Raw genomic sequence first — 20,728 nt, forward strand, 5'->3', positions numbered from 1 at the left:
GGTGCATTTCTAGACCAAACAGCAGAAAATTCTAACATAATTAAAAATCATTTATCTGCTGACTTGAAAAATGAATGTGGAGTTCAAGGTATAACCCTGGCTCCCAAGCTGACTGGTTTTAAAACTAGTGTTAAGAAGAGTAGCAACCCATACTCTTCTAGCCAGACACTTCCACATTTTTCAAAATTGAACTTAATGCTATATCCTCTGCTGCCAGTACAATCAGCAGAGCAGATACCTGACCTCCAAAGCAAACTTGAGCTGGCTCCTCATCGTGTTGAACCAACTCAGGATACTGCACAGCCATTATGTTACTCAGATCATGATAAGAGTCTCACTCCTACATCATTACCAGCCAGAACTCTTACACTATATGGGTCAACATGTGTCGCCAATGAGTCAGCAGAGTCACAGCTGTACTTACAGACACCTTATTCTGTCTCATTTGAAGGGCTGACCAAATCACCAGTCTGTCCCCAGAGACCAACAACAGATGCAATTGTTGAGTCAAATTTATTTGGTTCTACAGTTGTTAACATAACATGTTCTATTATTTCAGTTCTTAGTAGGGTAGATGAACAGGCAGAGGGGGAGCAAGTTAAAGATGATATTATTCCTACTGAGCAGATTGCTGCCTCTGCTACTGGTATTGGTGCTACTGCTTCTCCTACTGGTGGTGATGATGCTAGTACTGTTGCTTCTACAGCTGCTGGTAATACTGCTCCCAATATTGTTGCTTCCACTACTTCACTTGAAGTGGAAGATGAAATCATAGTGGATCCTCCTGTTCTTAAAAAGGTAATTGACAATATTGTCAAGGATGTTCTACTTGATGAACCTGTCACTGAACCACAGGGTGACATTACGTCTGCTGCTGCTACCGATGCACAAAATGTTATCATGGAAGCTGGTAAAAGTGCTACTTTTCCATCAGATTCTGGTTCACCGGGTGATACTGTTCTAGAGGGTCTTGATTTTGTTAATGCTGGCTATGTTGGCTATGTTCCCACAGAGCCAACGGTGGATACTGATGCTCTTACTGGAGATGCTGCTTCTTCATCTACTGCACAGTTATCTACCGCTGCTACTGGTTCTATGGAACCCATTATGGATGCTGGTACCTCTGTTTCTGCCACTACTTACTCTTCTCAGGCTACTATTTTTGCTGAGAAGAAACCTTATGTGTGCCAGGTGCCAGATCCTGATGAAGTTGTTCCTAACTTCATCTATCGGGGAGCGTCTATTACTCCCAGAGTTGCTCTGCTGGTGGATCAGCTAACTATTGATCCTCAAACTGCCATAGTCTCAGCCAGCAAATTGCCTCACGAAGAGCTGACTGAACTATTGTCTCAGCTTGATCGACCAGCTAGAGAAGAAGTTTATGAGAGGTTGGCTACTTTAGAACAGATCAACGAGCAGCCTTATTATCATTTTTTTGGCATGGCTCCAGCTGCTTTCCATGGCCTGGTACATGGAGGCCTCTCAAGTTCATCAGAGATCCCTCTACTGGTAAATATGTTATGCAGAATATTCCTGATTCACCAGTACCTTCTGATTCATCAGCTTCTTCCTCATCATCTTCTTCCTCTGATGGTGATGCTGATAAAGGTACTGGTAAGGATGAACCAGTCACTCATGATAATGTGACTGGTACCAAAGAAAAACCAGTAGATCTCACTGATGATGCTATTCATGATGCTGACAAGAATACCAGTGGTTCTAAACCTTCGGGTGAAGGTAAAAATGATGGTGATCATGGTGACGAGTCAGATTCTGACCTTCCACCTCCACCACCCCGCGGAGGTAGTTCTATGTTAGCTGCTTCTGACCACCCATCAACCAGCTATGTTAAATTTAATGTTGATGAGGTGGCTGACATCTCCACCCTGGCTGTCTATAAGACACTGGCCGAGGTTACACCTGATCTACAGGCCACCATTTGCACTGCTATTGCTGATAGTGTGACTGAAGACATACGTAACGCTGGGCAGGTTAACACTTCCAATATTGAAGCCCAGCTCAAACAGGTATGTGCCTTTGCAGATCTTGCGGTGGCTGCCATTGTCAAACAACATGAAGAGGAGGAGGACTTAAAGAAATGAATCATATCTCATAATGAATATACTGAGGACATTGCCCGTCTTCAAGCTGATTTAGATGCTGCTAATCGCAGAATTCTTTTTCTTAATGAAGAAAATGCAGTGCTACATGAGAGATTGGATTCACAGGAGCAGCAAATGGCTAACATGATTCCTGCTTCTGCCTATGTTCAAATGGTTAAAAATATGCATCGACTGGCTACCCTACAGGGTGATGTTAGGGCCATGGTTGAACAGATGGCTATGGGTGTTGCAATGAATGAAGTTAGGTCTTCCAACCTCCTTCTTTGACAATTTGGCGTGGATCCTGGTGCCCATCTTACTCCTGAAGTTGCTGACTGGAACAATTTTGCATTCTCTGTTCTAGATTCAGATAGTGACCTTGATGCATAGGTCTCCCCTGTTCACCTTTCTGCCCCTGCTGATGACAAAAAGGGGGAGAAGCAACCTAAAAAGAAACTCAAAAAGAGAAAACAATTAGAGGGGGAGCATGAGCATGAAAAAGCTTCAAAATAACCAAGGAGAGATGGTGATGGTGATGGTGGTGATGGTTCTACTGGTCCAGACTCTGGCACTAAGCCCAGCAACGCTCATACTGAAGCTGGTGTACAGGCAGCTGGTGAATCTCAACCCAGTGTGTCTACCACATCAGTGGATGATATTGGTTCTGGCAGTAAGCCTAGTGATGTTTCTGCACTGGCTGTTGCTGAAGCTTTTGTTGTCTCTCAATCTATTGAAAGAAGAATGAAAAGAAAACTTGAGAGACATCAGAAGAGACAGCAAGAATTGAATGATGCCTTCAATGTCAAATGGGATGCCTATGTTGCTCTTAAACGCCACAAAATTGAGCATAGGAGATGGCTGATCCCAAAAAAGAGGGACATTGATGATGACCTGATTGGCATTGATAAATTCAAAAAGGATGCAAGAAAAAGAAATGCCAAATTCATGGTCAAATACGACAAAAAGAGGGCAAAACTGTATGCTGAGCGAGCAGATAGGATCAAACGGATGACTCCAGAAGAAATGAAAGATTATCTTGCATCTACTGAGTCAGGGAGAGGAGTTAGAGCTGACATTTTTATGAAGTGGTTAGATGCTATGTTAGAAACCAGTTCATCTTCCCACCCAACATCTTCTGCACAGCCAGCTACACAACATAAGCCAGCAGAAACAATCAATCTTGATGATGATGATATTCAGGGAGAGCATCTTGCTATCGTTCCCTACCTGCCTCCACTTGAGCCAGTATCAACACAAGAACCATCAGCTGAACCCATGCCCATAGATAAACAAAGGGTGAAATCTGCTCCTAGGGACAATCAGCCCCTAAGGAAAGGACCCTTATTTGAGGCAGCTGATGAAGATACTGAGGTGGTTGTACCAGCTGATACTAATCAGTCAGCTGGTACTGAAGACACAGCAAGGAGTGCTGTGAATGAAGACCCAGCCAGAAGTGTGCTGCTGGGTGTTACAAGTGTTGAAGACCAAGCAAAGGTAGTTGAGCTGGGTGCTAATCCTGATGATGATACGGTTAATCCTGCTGACTTTACAGTCTGGGGTAGTGGAGATCATTTATTTGTTCAATCACCTATCTCTCCCCAGACCCTCACCTATTTTAACAAAACAAAGGATAATCGTGTCAATCAGTTTCCAGTGAGTTCATCTGGCATAGGTGAATCAATCATGTATCCTCCATCTTCCCCAAAACGTCATGGTAAATGCAGAACTTGGGAAGATGATTCAGTTACCCGTGGTGAGCCAGACTTATTTAAAATGAATCCAGATGAAAGAGATGCTTACTGGCTAGAGATCACTGTACAGGAATTGCTTGAGCAAAGACAAGCTGCTATCAATGAAAGGATACGCCAAGTTAGATTGCTGCATCATCCCCTTGATCAGTCACTCTACATCACTGCCTTGACTTATGGCATTGAAATTGGTGTATACTTGAACAACAGTGGTCAAAGTCTCTCTACTGATGAGGAGAAAGCTCAATTTCAAGAGGCTCACCAGCTGGGTATGGATCTAAGGGAGTATCGTGCTGCCCTTAGAACTGAAGAGGGTAGAAAGATGATTGAAACAGCAAAATCTCTGAAAATCACTGCCGACAAGTATTTGTTGGGTCTACAAGCTGAAATTCAAAGAAGGGAGGATGCTGATGCTGAACTCGCTGAGAGGGTAAGGCTCCAGGATATAGAAGACAAATTGGCAGCTGATAGAAAGTAAGAGGCTGAGTCTCTAGAATTAGTCAAAGCCATTGTCAAGGAACAGGATAAGGCATTTGATAAGATTGAAGCTGCTGAGAAAGCACCTGCTACTGCTCCTATAGAATCTGTTCGTACCAGTGAATTTCCTGATCATTATTATAGGAGTAGGTATGGTGATGTAATGAATAGAAGATCCAATCCCAGCAGGATCATCAAAGTAAACAGAGGGTCAAAAAGAGCGTTCAATATCGTAAGGGAGAATAAAGTTCAAGAAAGAATAAACTATGATGAGTTAAGATCCCTTGGATTTAGTGAATGGTTGGAGATCTTGGAGTATTTCATTGGTAAAGGTGAAAGTGCTATCAAAAATACACTTAAATCTGAACTCCAACAGCTCTTCAAGAAAGCAACAAGGTTTGGGAATGCACCAGTGGTGAATGTAGATGAAGTCCTCTCTCAAAAACCTAAAGGAAAGCAATCCACTGGTGAAGGACCAACCGGAAAAGGCCCCATCATTCTACCTCCTCATATCCCTGTGTTTGACACTGCTGAGTTACCTTATCTATTCCCTGAAGCCTGGAGAATCAAACAAAAGGAGCTATCTGAAGAAGAACGAGAAAAAGATAAAGATAGATAGTCTCCTATGTGCTCAAATTGTAGCTTTTGTTTAATTCACTTTTCATTCTGCTGTTGTTGTAATTACTGTACATATTGTGTTGCAATGAAAGTGAAATGAGTTTATCTTCAAAATCATATCAAATTATAAGATATGAAAAACTCAGCAAAAGATCCCAAAACAAACTTAAAAAGGGACAAATTTACTGCCTATTTTTTTGGTCCCTCCGTGCTGACTTTAGTGTTTTCTCTACATGTCATAGGTTTTGTCATCATCAAATAGGGGGAGATTGTTGAGTCCCCAAAATAATTAAGGATTTAATTATGACAAAACTGTAATTTATTTGCACTAAAGTCTTATGTGCAGTCAACACAAGTTTGTTTATGTATAGACAGCAGATATAGCTGTGTCGAGTGTTTAGTTTGCTGCTCAGTCTACCAGCACAAGGTAGACAGTGTTCTTCAATCGGCACAGGATGTGTACTCAGCAATTCAAGAACATGAAGTGGCTCAGCAATGAAGAACCAGCACAGCTGGAATGCAGCTCACTACACAAGACAGCTATGCTCCATTATAAGCATAGTCGTTTCCCGAGTGATCTACATCAATGGTACTATTCAACAGAAGTCAAAGACAAAGTTGAACAGAAAAGGACACGCGTCGGCGGCTGACAAGTGACCTTACAAGACCACGTGGGAATGCAGAAGGTTAACGCATGTGCAGACATGGGTTATACTTTGTCATCACCTAGGGAACACAACATTCTATTTGTTTAATCAAATAGTGGTGCCAAACCGAATTGGGGTGTTCCTGCAAATAGCCACCAAAGAGGAAAGAAGAGAGCATGCTCTCTGATATAGTTGTCTCCACAAGTACAGACATTCTATGTACTAGTGGACAATAGAACCATTACACGGTTAATAGGATTACTATAAATTGTTGTATCCACTATTGTTACAACTAGTGGTGTGGGTTTATTTTATAGAGTCAAAATGTGTAATAGCTGTTAGTTTACCTCTTAGCTATAATCTAGGTAATCTGCATCAACCAACTATCATTCCGCCAAGGATAGTTGTGATTCTTTGTAATTCAATCAATAAAGAATAACTGTTGAAAATTACCTGTGACTCTATTTATTTGCTTGTTTGAATACTAATCAAGTTTAACTGTTTAGTTAATTGAAAAGAAATTGTATTCACCCCCCCTCTACAATACTCCTGTTGTTATCAAGGGACCAACAATATCTAACCTTGTTCATTCACTTCTTTTATTGGTTTCTCAGTCGTCTGTATCTGTTCTTCTTCATTTGCTTCATCCACTTATGTCTTTTCTGCAGCATGTTTTTTTCTTATTCCAGATAGTACATACTTTCTTTTGCTTGATCTGGTACCTGTTCCACCATATTTGTATGATGTGTCCATTGTAGTGTGTTCATCTTCAACATTCATTAACGTATAATCAGTTCTGCTTTTTCAATCTAATTTCATTTTGATTCTAATAGCAGTGAATTTGATTCTAATAGCAATGAATTTGATTCTAATTTCAGTCTAATTTCATTTGATGTATGTTTATATAAAATACATTTGATGTTTGATTAATTTTTGAACTTAAAGTAGTTTGTAGCTGTCATTTTATTTTTTGTATATGAATTATCTATCTATATTTTTGTAGAATATACGAAAATAAAAAACAATGAATCAAGTGAATTTTGTATTTTATACCTTCAATTTTGCTTCTATCATTGTTACTCGACATTTTTCTTCTTTTTGCGGAGTTTGTCTGAAGTTGTATTTTTTTTTTAGGGTTTTCTTAACTTTGAAATGATTTTTCAGAGTGTTAAATTTTTTGGGGGTTTTTGGGGGGTTTTTTGGTTGGTTATACCGTACTTTAGTGGTGCTTCTTGCGTGAGTTATATTATTTTTTTTTATTTTTTGTATTTTTAATGGACAACCTTTTTTTTAAATTTTTATAACTCATTTTTTTCAAAACATTCGATGTATGTTAATGTTCTTTCTTAAATCTTTTAATTAGAGTATGAGATCAATTATGAAACTTTTAACAAACATTTGATGTATTATAATGTTATGCTTTTTTGTACGATTAATATAAACATTCATTTGATGTATCAAAACATTTTCTACATAGAAATATATAAACACTACAACAAGATATTAAAGATTCATAACATAAACCAACATCAGAATTAACATCACTAACTTTTTTTTATATTAAGGATGCTTTGAAATACAATTTATTCAACAACAAATATTAAGCTTAAAACATCCTTCAAAATACCATACACTTCAACATCAAACTTGTTCATTTAACTATCACCCAAGTTATTAGGTCGAAAACAATCACTGACACTGGTTTCCACAATTTATTTCAAATGGATTATATCGATTTCTTTTATTTTGATCTCTTTCCAAATAGCTTGCATCTTTGCAATGTTTCTGTTTACCTTCTGAAGTTGTTCTTTAATGAAAGCCTTGTCTTTTTCTGTTTTTTCAGGGAATGTTGCTGGATGGATGAAGTTTGGTGGTGGTATAATGCTTGAATCCATTTTTTGTTATTTTGACTTGTTTGTTTGTAAAATAAGGTAGGTTGTTTTATTTAGTGGGTTTTTTGCTTTTTTATGTAGTCAATTGAGTGAGTTTTTATGTGTGTTTATTTGGTATGTATATATTGTCAAATGTGGTTGTTAAAAAAGACAAATATATATATATATATATATATATATATATATATATATATATATATATATATATATATATATATATATATATATATATATATATATATATATATATATATATATATATAGTGGTAGGATCAAGAGGGAAGTAACCATTCGGGGGGAAGCGGGGGGAAGCAAAAACTTTTTTTTTTTTTTTTGAAAAAACTTTGTTCACGAACATTATAGATGAGATGAAAACACGAACATTTAGTAGAGACACTTTGTGATAAATGTTTTTATTTTGGCGGGAAAACGCTCGAAGAAGTAATATATAACAATTATCGTGTTTTTCGAGCGTATTTTGAGGTTTTAGCTATTGGGGTTTAGATATTAGGGTTTAGATATTAGGGGTTATAGGGTTTAGATATTAGGGTTTAGAAATTTAGGGTTTAGGGTTTAGATTTAGGGTTTAGATTTAGGATTTAGATTGAGTTTTTAACACGAACGGTTTAGAGTTTAGGGTTTAGGGTTTAGGGTTTAGGGTTTAGGGTTTAGGGTTTGGTGTTTTGAGTTTATGGAATAAGCCCAAAACACCAAACCCTAAACCCTAAACCCTAAACCCTAAACTCTAAATCGGGCTAAATTTTACTTCACAAAACATGAAAAAAAAAACGTTCATATTCTTCACGAACAATATTATCTTGAATGTTATTTTTGTCGATCGTTTTCCCGCCTAAATAATAACATTCATCACGAAGTGTCTCTTCTAAATGTTCATATTTTCGTGTGATCTTGATGCCTGAAAAAAAAATTTCAAAAATTGCTTCCCCCCGCTTCCCCCCGATTGGTTACTTCCCCATTGATCCTGCCCCTATATATATATATATATATATATATATATATATATATATATATATATATATATATATATATATATATATATATATATATATATATATATATATATATATATATATATATATATAATGGAAATTAGTTTCGTTTTTTATCTATTTTAAAAATTAAAATACATTAAATGTTTTTTATGACGTGTTTTTTAATAGTACGACACGCTCTGTAAATATTCGCACTCTACATCTACTCTATCAGGCTTTTTCAGTCATATATATAGGGAAAGAAAAAAATATCTTTTTGTAATGGTAACACGTCACATTTCAAATATTTCACAAGTAAAGTTAATTAAATTAGGTAACATACATTCAATGTATATTATTTATTAACAACTTTATTTTATTACAGTAATCTTTTTAACAAACATTCGACGCTTTTTACATTTTATACTTGATCAAGTTATCATAAAGTAATTATTAAACATTACTTTATTTTTTTTACTACCAATATAGTACTATTTATTTTTTTATATGTAACAAAATAATAATTTTTCACAACTATAATACTGAATATAACAAAAGATAACATATATTCATTCATATTTTTGTTGTTACAATGAACATATATAAATATTTGAATCCATAGATTCAATTAGCAAAAGATAAAATATAGGATTATGCTAAACGATATCAAAAAATAAAACCCTAGAATAAAAGATCAAATACATGCACATTCATCCAAATTTCTCGATGTATTTCTTGTAATCAACAAGAAATCGGAGTATGTGCTCATTTTCTTCCTCGAGTTGTTTGTACTTTTGATAAAGTTTTTTGTAGGTATACTTCTCCCTGTTTAATTGACCAACATAGTGTGTGAGTCTGTCTCTCTCCGAATTTTGTTCCATGTAACTCGGAAGTCGTGGGATGACAACGTAAGGTGATGGCGGGCGTGGCAGTAGAGATTCTGGTTGTGGAGGTGGTGCTTATTGCTGTTGTGGTACTGATCGTGCGGATATTTGAGATTCTGATTGCGCTGCTGTTGATGATGAGGCTCTTTGTCTTTTTCTTTTTTGTTGTTCTGAATCGCCGGATGATGATGATGTCAATGATATAGTCATATTTTTGGGGTTTTAGTTTCTAGGGTTTTCTTTTTTTGATAGTGAGAGATTTGTAAGAGAGTAATGTGTGAGTTTAATGTTTTAATCTACCCTTTTAAATAGAAGTTGTCTTAGTGTATTTGTTGGGATTAGTTAACACAATAATATAATATTTAATTCTACCTTTTTTCTTTTTTATTATTAAATATGTTTTGCTTTTGACATTCGTTCTTTTTTAAGATAAATTGGATGTATCTTAATGTTTGCTTTGTTATTCTAACTGAAAGGACCCGTTCATATACATTATAAACGATTCACAATAGTTGATTACATCGCGAGGTATTTGACCTCTATATGATACGTTTTACAAACCTTGCATTCGTTTTTAAAAGACAAACTTTCTTTACATCAAAAATTGACGGCATGCATACCATTTCATATTACATCCAACTATAATTGACTTAATATTAATCTTGATGAACTCAACGACTCGAATGCAACATCTTTCAAAGTATGTCATGAATGACTCCAAGTAATATCCTTAAAATGAGCTAATGCACAGCGGAAGATTTCTTTAATACCTGAGAATAAACATGCTTTAAAGTGTCAACCAAAAGGTTGGTGAGTTCATTAGTTTATCATAATCAATCATTTCCGTAATAGTAATAGACCACAAGATTTCAGTTTCTATAAATATCCGTACACTCGCAAGTGTATAAAAGTATTATATAAGTTGTAGGCACCCGGTAACAAGCCTTAATGTTCATGTTTTACCCTCTGAAGTACACCAGATCAGGTGTGTTTAAAATAACCTCGAAGTACTAAAGCATCCCATAGTCAGGATGGGGTTTGTTAGGCCCAATAGATCTATCTTTAGGATTCGCGCCTACCGTACATAGACAAGTAGTTTAATGTTACCAAGCTAAGGGTATATTTCTGGTTTAAACCCACGTAGAATTAGTTTTAGTACTTGTGCCTATTTCGTAAAACATTTATAAAATAGCGCATGTATTCTCAGCCCAAAAATATATATAAAAAGGGAGTAATGAAACTTACAATACTGTATTTCGTAGTAAAAATACATATAACGTCATTTAACAAGTGCAAGGTTGGCATCGGATTCACGAACGTATCAATATTGAGATTCAATATTGCAGGAAAGTACGTAGACGCAACGGAGATGATAAACACTAGATTGACCTCACGAGCATACCCATGAACCATACCCATCACCTCCATATCTATAACCCATAATTTCCTTAGCTTCGACTCATTCAAAAAAACTATTTTGAAATCACTCGGACAGCACTCCGTCGTAATATTTTATGTATACTAATAATATCTTGAAATAATACAGAGCAAATATATATATATATATATATTTATATATATAAATCGATTGAGAGAGTTTAGAGAAATATATTTTCAAGTTTCTATGAAATAATGAAACCTATTCAATTTTATTTATAATAGATTTTTGAATTATTAAAGTGAATTATTAAAGTATGAATTATTAAAGTGAATTATTAAAGTTAATTATTAAAGTATGAATTATTAGTAGTGAATTATTAATAATTATTAAAGTATGACAATAATAGTAGTGAAGTAATATTAGTTACAATAATAGTAATATAACAAATTAAATGTATTCAATTTCATATAAATAATATATATATATATATATATATATATATATATATATATATATATATATATATATAATAATGAAAGTAATAAATTGTATAACAACTATATTTATACATTACAATAGATATACAATTAATAATAATAATAATAATAACAATCTTATTAATGATATTAATAATAATACCAATAATGATAATAATATTAATGTAACAATTATATTTAACCTTGTAGTTAAGTTTAATATATTACTATTTATTATATTATATCCAAAAAATTTATAATTTAGTGAATTTTTAATACTTATTATTTATATATATACATACATATATTATGATTTTGTGTTTTTGGAATGGTTAATAGGATCATCAGAGCGTTTTTGGTTGAAGATCAAAAGATTGTGAAGAAGGTTTTGAAGATCCAAAAAGCCAAAGACCGAACTACATCTAAGAGTTAGATTTCAGAATGTACTTGAGTCAGTATTCTTTAAATCCCTTCGATTAATTTTGGATACAAGCTACTACTGTGAAATGTGAAATAGATTTGTGAGGTGTTATTTTGAGTATGTAATTGAGCTACTTTTGTTCGTCAATTGTTAAATCTAAACATGTACGAAGTATTACCCTTCTTTATATAGTTATATGGAAGGGTAATATATAGACTTACACAAATATTACATAACGATTTAAACTTTAACATTAGTGTTAACGAGGATTTTCTTTAGTAACTACTACCTAACATATCTTATAACTTTAAAACGAAAATGTTAGTTTCATATGAATCATTTATATATATATATATATATATATATATATATATATATATATATATATATATATATATATATATATATATATATATATATTAAAAGTACGAATAACATCACGACTATAATTGTCGTGTCCCGCAATTGCTCTGTTAACTCAATTTATTTAATTATCAAACCCGTTATCGATGTTCATCAACAAAAAATAAAACCAAACAAACCCTAAATCTGAAACGGAAAAATTCATCTATAACTATTCATCTATAACCGTTCAAAAAAAATACTGCTCAATCTTGATTGAATCAGATCCACCAATCCTCTATCCATCGTCGATGAAAAAAATTAGGGTTTTTGGTTCAATCGGGGTGTTAACGTTCTGGATTCAAGACAAAAAAAATAGGGTTTTTGGTTCAATCGGGGTATTATCCATCATCACCTATACTCGAATTTATTCACACAATTCAATTCAATTCAAGAAATAGCCATTCTCTTCCATCTTTTGTTCAATCGAATCCCCAAATCTCAAATCAAGTTTCCTTCGGTTCCCTGCTTTGTTGTACGTTTCTCAAACCCTAATTCGTTTTTATATTGATGAGTTTATTATGATCGATTTTATTCAGTTTGTATAACTGCAATCTTGAAGAGATACCGAAATAAAAACATCTGATGCCATTAGCAATGTTGTTTTAACTAAAAACAATGACCCGATTGTCACCATTTCATCTCCTTCTACACTTACTGAAAATCGATCAACAGGTCAAATAGTAATATCAATAGTGTTATTATTATTAATTTGTTGATCTCTGCTTTTTCGTTTGTTTTTGAAATTGTGATGAGATGCTTTTTTTTTCATCAGTTCTTATTCAGTTTTATTTAAATTATTATATATTTTGCTCAAAAGGTAGCTAAATATACAAAATGGTTTACATCCAGGACATTTTGGATGAAACAAGTTACGAGCGGATATGAATTGTTGAGATTGCTGCGGATAAACTGGCGATCGAAGAGACTGACAAAAAACGTAAACAGATTAAAACACCCGAGCCTGATATGGAAGTTACTGCTGGTATAGATATCGAATTTATAACCTCCGATGCCGTTAACAAGGTCGACATAAGTCAAAGCAATGACCTAAGTGTCACTGTTTTTGAGTTCTTTTGTCGTTTTTGAGTTCACGTGTGTTTAGTCTCATGATCATATGAGGTCATCTTGCCGCATTTAGGAATAATGTTAATGTTAATTATCGTTGTTAAAAGCATTATTCATAGTCATATATGTGGTTTAATGCCTTTCTTCCATGTTTTAAAAAAAAAATTCATAGACTGTGCATCAATGAAAGAGAGTGATTTTAAAGAGCGTTGACTATATGATAAACGACTAATCGGATGACCTCGACCACCTGTTTACGAGATGTAGGTATGTCATACCTTTATGGAGATCATTTGTCCGGCGGTGGTGGGATGTTTCAGATCAAACACCTACTCATACTTTAATAATTAACTTTAATAATTCATACTAATAATTAATTATCAAACCCGGCGGTGGTGGGATGTAGTTAACTATTATTGTATATCTATTGTAATATATATATATATATATATATATATATATTTGTTAATATATATAGCTCCCTAATATTTGTGTAAGTCTATATATTACCCTTCCATATAACTACATCATTTGTCCGGCGGTGGTGGGATGTAGTTAATTATTAAAGTTAATTATTAAAGTATGAATTATTAAAGTGAATTATTAAAGTATGAATTATTAAAGTGAATTATTAAAGTATGAATTATTAAAGTGAATTATTAAAGTGAATTATTAAAGTATGAATTATTAAAGTGAATTATTAAAGTGAATTATTAAAGTATGAATTATTAAAGTGAATTATTAAAGTATGAATTATTAAAGTTAAAGTAAAGTAAAAGTAAAGTAAAGGTAAAGTTAAAGTATAGTAAAAGTATAAAACTATATACGTATAATACGCGTATAAATATATATAATATTAATTTAAATCGTTATATATATTTAATAAAATAAAATATAAATATCGTTATCTTTATCATACTGGTTAAGTAATAAGTTGTTAAAAGTGGTTCCAGATATTTATAAAAGATATATACATTTTAATAATAAAGTTCTTTTTAAACTGAAAACGTTTTTTGTACTTTTGAAACTAAATCAAATAAATATGATAATTTTGTTTTCCAAAACTAAATATATTTAAGAATCATTTTGTTAAAAGGTTAAAATAATGGAAATCGTTATATCATAAAATATTTTAGAAAAGTAGAATTATATATATATTCATAATAGGTTTCAAGTTTTTAAATTACAGTCTATTGGTGAAGCATAGGATAAAGTCCAAAGGTTAAATAAATGTATGAAATCATCTTAATGAAAAATGTCGAGTTACTTAACTTGTCAATATCCAACATCTAAGTTATTTACACTCCACGTTCTTATTTTCATATTAAATAAAATGAAAGTTAACATAGTTATCTTATCAAGGTCACGAGAAAAATATTATAAAACATGCCTTGGAAATTAAACAGGAATTTCCACTAACCCTTGTCTAGTTTCCGTTAATTGACACATTTGTTCTTATTTATAAATCACTTTACCATTTTCCGAATGTTGTCAAAAAGAATAGATTTCTTAAATCACAGTGGACCTCATAACATAGGCCCGTAATCATATCATAATGTATCTGATAATTCAATCATTTGATATTATCTCTTAATTCTGTCGATAAATATATCGAAACAAATACGTTCATGTAAAGTATCATATATCTAATACTTTGTTAATGTTTTCAGTTAATATTATATATTATATATTATATATACATATCTATATACTCATAATTGTTCGTGAATCGTCGAACACGGTCAAAGGGTAATTGATTACATGAATGTAGTTCCAAACTTTTTGAGATTCAACATTACAAATTCTGCTTATCGTGTCGGAAACATATAAAGGTTAAGTTTAAATTTGGTCAGAAATTTCCGGGTCGTCACAGTACCTACCCGTTAAAGAAATTTTGTCCCGAAATTTGATCGAGGTCGTCATGACTAACAATAAGAATGTTATTATGACGAATATAAGTTGATTCATAGGGTTTTATCATGATTGAGAAATATGGGTAAAATAATTCCATTACTCGAAACGTATGAGTGAAGCTATCATAAAAGAGTGAAATGAGAAAATAGGGATTCATCTTATCTTTTGACGTAATCACGGTTGATCTCCGGATTAAAGAAAATCTTTGTAATCTATATAGGATTTGATTCTTCGGTGATTAAGGAAATTATGATCCTCTTCGATTTAATGCGATGATTCATCTCGATTTTTCTGTCGAATATTTCACTATAAATCCACCTCCTTCGTTTCTTTTTAATTCACACCTTCTATTCTTTCTCCCTCAATTCTTACTTTAAAATTATTCTTGAATATGCTTCATCCAGTGCTAATTCTCGATATACTCCTCACTTTCATATCTGTCGTCCTTCTTTTTCATCTACCTCCAGAAGAATCTATTTACTTCTACTATACTCTTGGTTTTATAGTGTTTTTAGTTCTCCCGTGTCTTTATATTGCTATATGCATCGATATATACGGTCTATAGTTTCTGGGTTGTTGTTGGGTTTTATATCTTCCCTTATATTTCGATGTCCCTGCTTCTGTCTTCTATAATCATTGTCATCCCCAATTAATGCTCTCTTTTATTTGCTGCGATTTATACCCCAATTTCTATTTCGGAGTTTTGTCCTTTCGTTTCTTCTTCTTGCGATTAAGCACCGCTTGTAATGGTCCAGAATTCGCATATATGAATTTCGGAATGAACATTGTTAATGTTCTAAGAAGGAAATTGTAATGGAACGATCTTGACTTGTCAAATTACTAGAATACCTCGGAAAAGGCCGAATCATCAAGAAATATTTTCTTGATATTTTAGAGGTTAAAGAGAATACAAGAGTCGTGTAACATAGCACATGATGACGTTATGATCTGTGAATCATCACGTTCCATTTAGAAGCTCAGCATGACTTACTGTAATATAATCACGTTGATCAAGTGTCATTATATTATACTAGTTCATGCTTCAGTTCCCAACACTACTTCAAAAATATTCCTATTTTAAATTCGAAAGTTTCAGAATTTAGAAACTAAAATAGTTTCTTTTATGATGTAATACAGATAGCACGAAGAGGTAAATGATTTCAGATAAGAATAATTATGGAAATATCTTCAGAAATATGGAGAATATTTATAATGAAAGATACGATGATATCTTAAAATTTCTAATATCAGAGGATGATGAAGAATATTGTCCGTAAGGGTTTAGAGTCAGGAGCAAGGTATTCAATAATGATTTCAGCAGACACAGAATCATTTGGATTCTTTGAAGGTAGATTTCATCCTTGTGATTTATCCACAGCCTTCTTCATGGTTTGCTCAATCCGTATTTTTCAGTACCAAATCTTCTCTTTTTCTGAGCTTTGCCAACACACTACTCTTTATCATCAAACTTTTTACTGTTAAGGTCGTTTACAGTTTTTGCTGCTTCATCAGCATTTTTCCAATTTCGGAGAACTAGTTCATAGTTTGGGATGTTTTTCAGAAAATTCACATTCGAAGTATGTAAGTCTAGGAGATAGACGTTATATGTATACATATAACCTTTGACGTAAAATTGTCACGAAATTTAAAATACTGATTGCTAATTCCCAGTAGTTGGTGTGACAATTATTGTTACAGGATGTAGGTGAGTACATGATGGGGTTTTAATGAATAAGTATAGTGGCTTTTCGAAGAGGCTTAAGTCAAAGGTTAATGAAGTTGTTGATAAGTTTACTGCTAATGTGGCGAGATATGAAAGGTTCCCCGGTAACAATGATGAAGGGGTAATTGTTATAATAAGGTTTATTCGTATAAACAAATGAAGGTGATTTGCTGGAGCTGTGACAAAACTGTCTATTTTGGAAAGAGATTGAAAAATTATATTTGGTAATAAATATCAAAGGATCTGACACGGATACGTGTTAAACTATAACTTTGGTTTCGAGAGCTTTTCAGGTGCATGACAGTGGGTAATATGTGGTTGGATCATCATCTCGCATGTCTTTAGTAATTTTGAAGTGTTTGAACACATATTGTAATTGTTAATACACATATGATGTTCTAAGATTTTGAATGATACACATATTTTTGTGAGTTCCATGAATAGAAATGAGGTTCTAGGACAGTTTTGAAGTCAAAATATAGTTTTGAAAGATGTAGGAATCTAAGAGTGATGATTTCGGTTATATCTTGAATCGAATTCTGAGATTTCAAAATCAGAATATGTAATTAGATTTTGAATGATTATGGTTGTTTTGATTTCTATAAAAGAATGTATATTGTTGTGAAAGTAGGGAGTATAATGGATGATTTGCTGAATCAGATTCGAAGAATGTAACATATTAATTGTGAATTTATATATCTCTCGGGTATTACCTACCCGTAAAAAAAAATTTCACAATTAATATTTTGTATAAAAGAATTTTATGACAGTCTTTATGGAAATATATATGTGTATATTTTTTCAGATGTAATATAGATTTAATGAGTTAATATTAAATTAAACTCATTTGATTTATGGTTAAGGCTAGGATAGATAATTTCTAAACTTTAGAAATTACATAATCGCCGTAGAATGTTTCCTCAATGAAGTTATGAATCAATACTTCATCGTTGTGGTATTCCTTGGTATCTACATGGCGTATGATGTCGATGCTCGTGGGACAGATTGTGAAGTTGAGGTTTGCGATGTGGTTGTTGTTGGTGGTGGTAATGGTACTGTTGATGTTGTTGATGGTGGTACTGGTTATGCTGCTGGTGCTGCTGCTGGTGTTTGTAACCTTTGCACCATATTCTCCAAAGCCACTACCCGAGCGTGAAGCTTGTTGACTTCTTCTATTACACCGGGGTTATTGTCAGTTCGAACGAGCGGATAAATAAGATCTAGAATTTGGTGTAGTATATAATCATGACGAGATACTCTGGAAATGAGAGAGAAAATGGTGTTTCGGACAGGTTCGCCGGTAAGTGCTTCAGGTTCATTGCCAAGAGGGCAATGTGGTGGATGAAAGGGATCACCTTCTTCTTGTCTCCAGTGGTTAAGTAGATTACAAACCCATCCCCAATTCATCCAGAATAGATGATGGCTAATTGGTTGATCCATTCCGGTCACGCTGCTTTCGGAGCTCATGTGGAAATCTATATCGGCATAGCTGTCGGAATCCGAGGAACTCGAACTGGTTGAGGGATCCATCTTGTATGATCAGGGAAAGAATTTTTGGTATGAAATAGATTGTAGAATTTAGATTTAGTATTCTTCAATACATAATTTACATATGTATATATAATACCAAAATCCCATAAATTACAGAGGAATCTTTGAAATATGTCAGTCAAAGTTCACAGTAACAGATATGCTAAGATAAGAATTCGTCTATACACTATTATGCAATAAATGTAGGAAAACGCGTCTAGACTTAAGAATGATAAGCAGGTAATTTCCTAAGGATGGTAAGTAGATGATTTCCAACTAAAAATGATAAGCAAAACTTTTGACATGCAGACACGGTCGAAGTCCAGACTCACTAATGCATCTTAACAACTATCAGTTAGACACACTAATGCAAGACCTGGTTCGCTAAGACCACCGCTCTGATACCAACTGAAAGGACCCGTTCATATACATTATAAATGATTCACAATAGTTGATTACATCGCGAGGTATTTGACCTCTATATGATACGTTTTACAAACCTTGCATTCCTTTTTAAAAGACAAACTTTCTTTACATCAAAAATTGATGGCATGCATACCATTTCATATTACATCCAACTATAATTGACTTAATATTAATCTTGATGAACTCAACGACTCGAATGCAACGTCTTTCAAAGTATGTCATGAATGACTTTAAGTAATATCCTTAAAATGAGCTAATGCACAGCGAAAGATTTCTTTAATACCTGAGAATAAACATGCTTTAAAGTGTCAACCAAAAGGTTGGTGAGTTCATTAGTTTATCATAATCAATCATTTTCGTAATAGTAATAGACCACAAGATTTCAGTTTCTATAAATATCCGTACACTCGCAAGTGTATAAAAGTATTCTATAAGTTGTAGGCACCCGGTAACAAGCCTTAACGTTCATGTTTTACCCTCTGAAGTACACCAGATCAGGTGTGTTTAAAATAACCTCGAAGTACTAAAGGATCTCATAGTCAGGATGGGGTTTGTCAGGCCCAATAGATCTATCTTTAGGATTCGCGCCTACCGTACATAGACAAGTAGTTTAATGTTACCAAGCTAAGGGTATATTTCTGGTTTAAACCCACGTAGAATTAGTTTTAGTACTTGTGCCTATTTCGTAAAACATTTATAAAACAGCGCATGTACTCTCAGCCCAAAAATATATATAAAAAGGGAGTAATGAAACTCATAATACTGTATTTCGTAGTAAAAATACATATAACGTCATTTAACAAGTGCAAGGTTGGCCTCGGATTCACGAACATATTAATATTGAGATTCAATATTGCAGAAAAGTACGTAGACGCAACGGAGATGATAAACACTAGATTGACCTCACGAGCATACCCATGAACCATACCCATCACCTCCATAGCTATAACCCATAATTTCCTTAGCTTCGACTCATTCAAAAAAACTATTTTGAAATCACTCGGACAACACTCCGTCGTAATATTTTATGTATACTAATAATATCTTGAAATAATACAGAGCAAATATATATATATTTATATATATAAATCGATTGAGAGAGTTTAGAGAAATATATTTTCAAGTTTCTATGAAATAATGAAACCTATTCAATTTTATTTATAATAGATTTTTGAATTATTAAAGTGAATTATTAAAGTATGAATTATTAAAGTGAATTATTAAAGTATGAATTATTAAAGTGAATTATTAAAGTATGAATTATTAAAGTGAATTATTAAAGTATGAATTATTAAAGTGAATTATTAAAGTGAATTATTAAAGTATGAATTATTAAAGTGAATTATTAAAGCATGAATTATTAAAGTGAATTATTAAAGTATGAATTATTAAAGTTAAAGTAAAGTAAAAGTAAAGTAAAGGTAAAGTTAAAGTATAGTAAAAGTATAAAACTATATACGTATAATACGCGTATAAATATATATAATATTAATTTAAATCGTTATATATATTTAATAAAATAAAATATAAATATCGTTATCTTTATCATACTGGTTAAGTAATGAGTTGTCAAAAGTGGTTCCAGATATTTATAAAAGATATATACGTTTTAATAATAAAGTTCTTTTTAAACTGAAAACGTTTTTTGTACTTTTGAAACTAAATCAAATAAATATGATAATTTTGTTTTCCAAAACTAAATATATTTAAGAATCATTTTGTTAAAAGGTTAAAATAATGGAAATCGTTATATCATAAAATATTTTAGAAAAGTAGAATTATATATATATTCATAATAGGTTTCAAGTTTTTAAATTACAGTCTATTGGTGAAGCATGGGATAAAGTCCAAAGGTTAAATAAACGTATGAAATCATCTTAATGAAAAATGTCGAGTTACTTAACATGTCGATATCCAACATCTAAGTCATTTACACTCCACGTTCTTATTTTCATATTAAATAAAATGAAAGTTAACATAGTTATCTTATCAAGGTCACGAGAAAAATATTATAAAACATGCCTTGG

This window comes from Rutidosis leptorrhynchoides, chromosome 6, assembly GCF_046630445.1.
Source record: "Rutidosis leptorrhynchoides isolate AG116_Rl617_1_P2 chromosome 6, CSIRO_AGI_Rlap_v1, whole genome shotgun sequence".
Taxonomy (NCBI): Eukaryota; Viridiplantae; Streptophyta; class Magnoliopsida; order Asterales; family Asteraceae; genus Rutidosis; species Rutidosis leptorrhynchoides.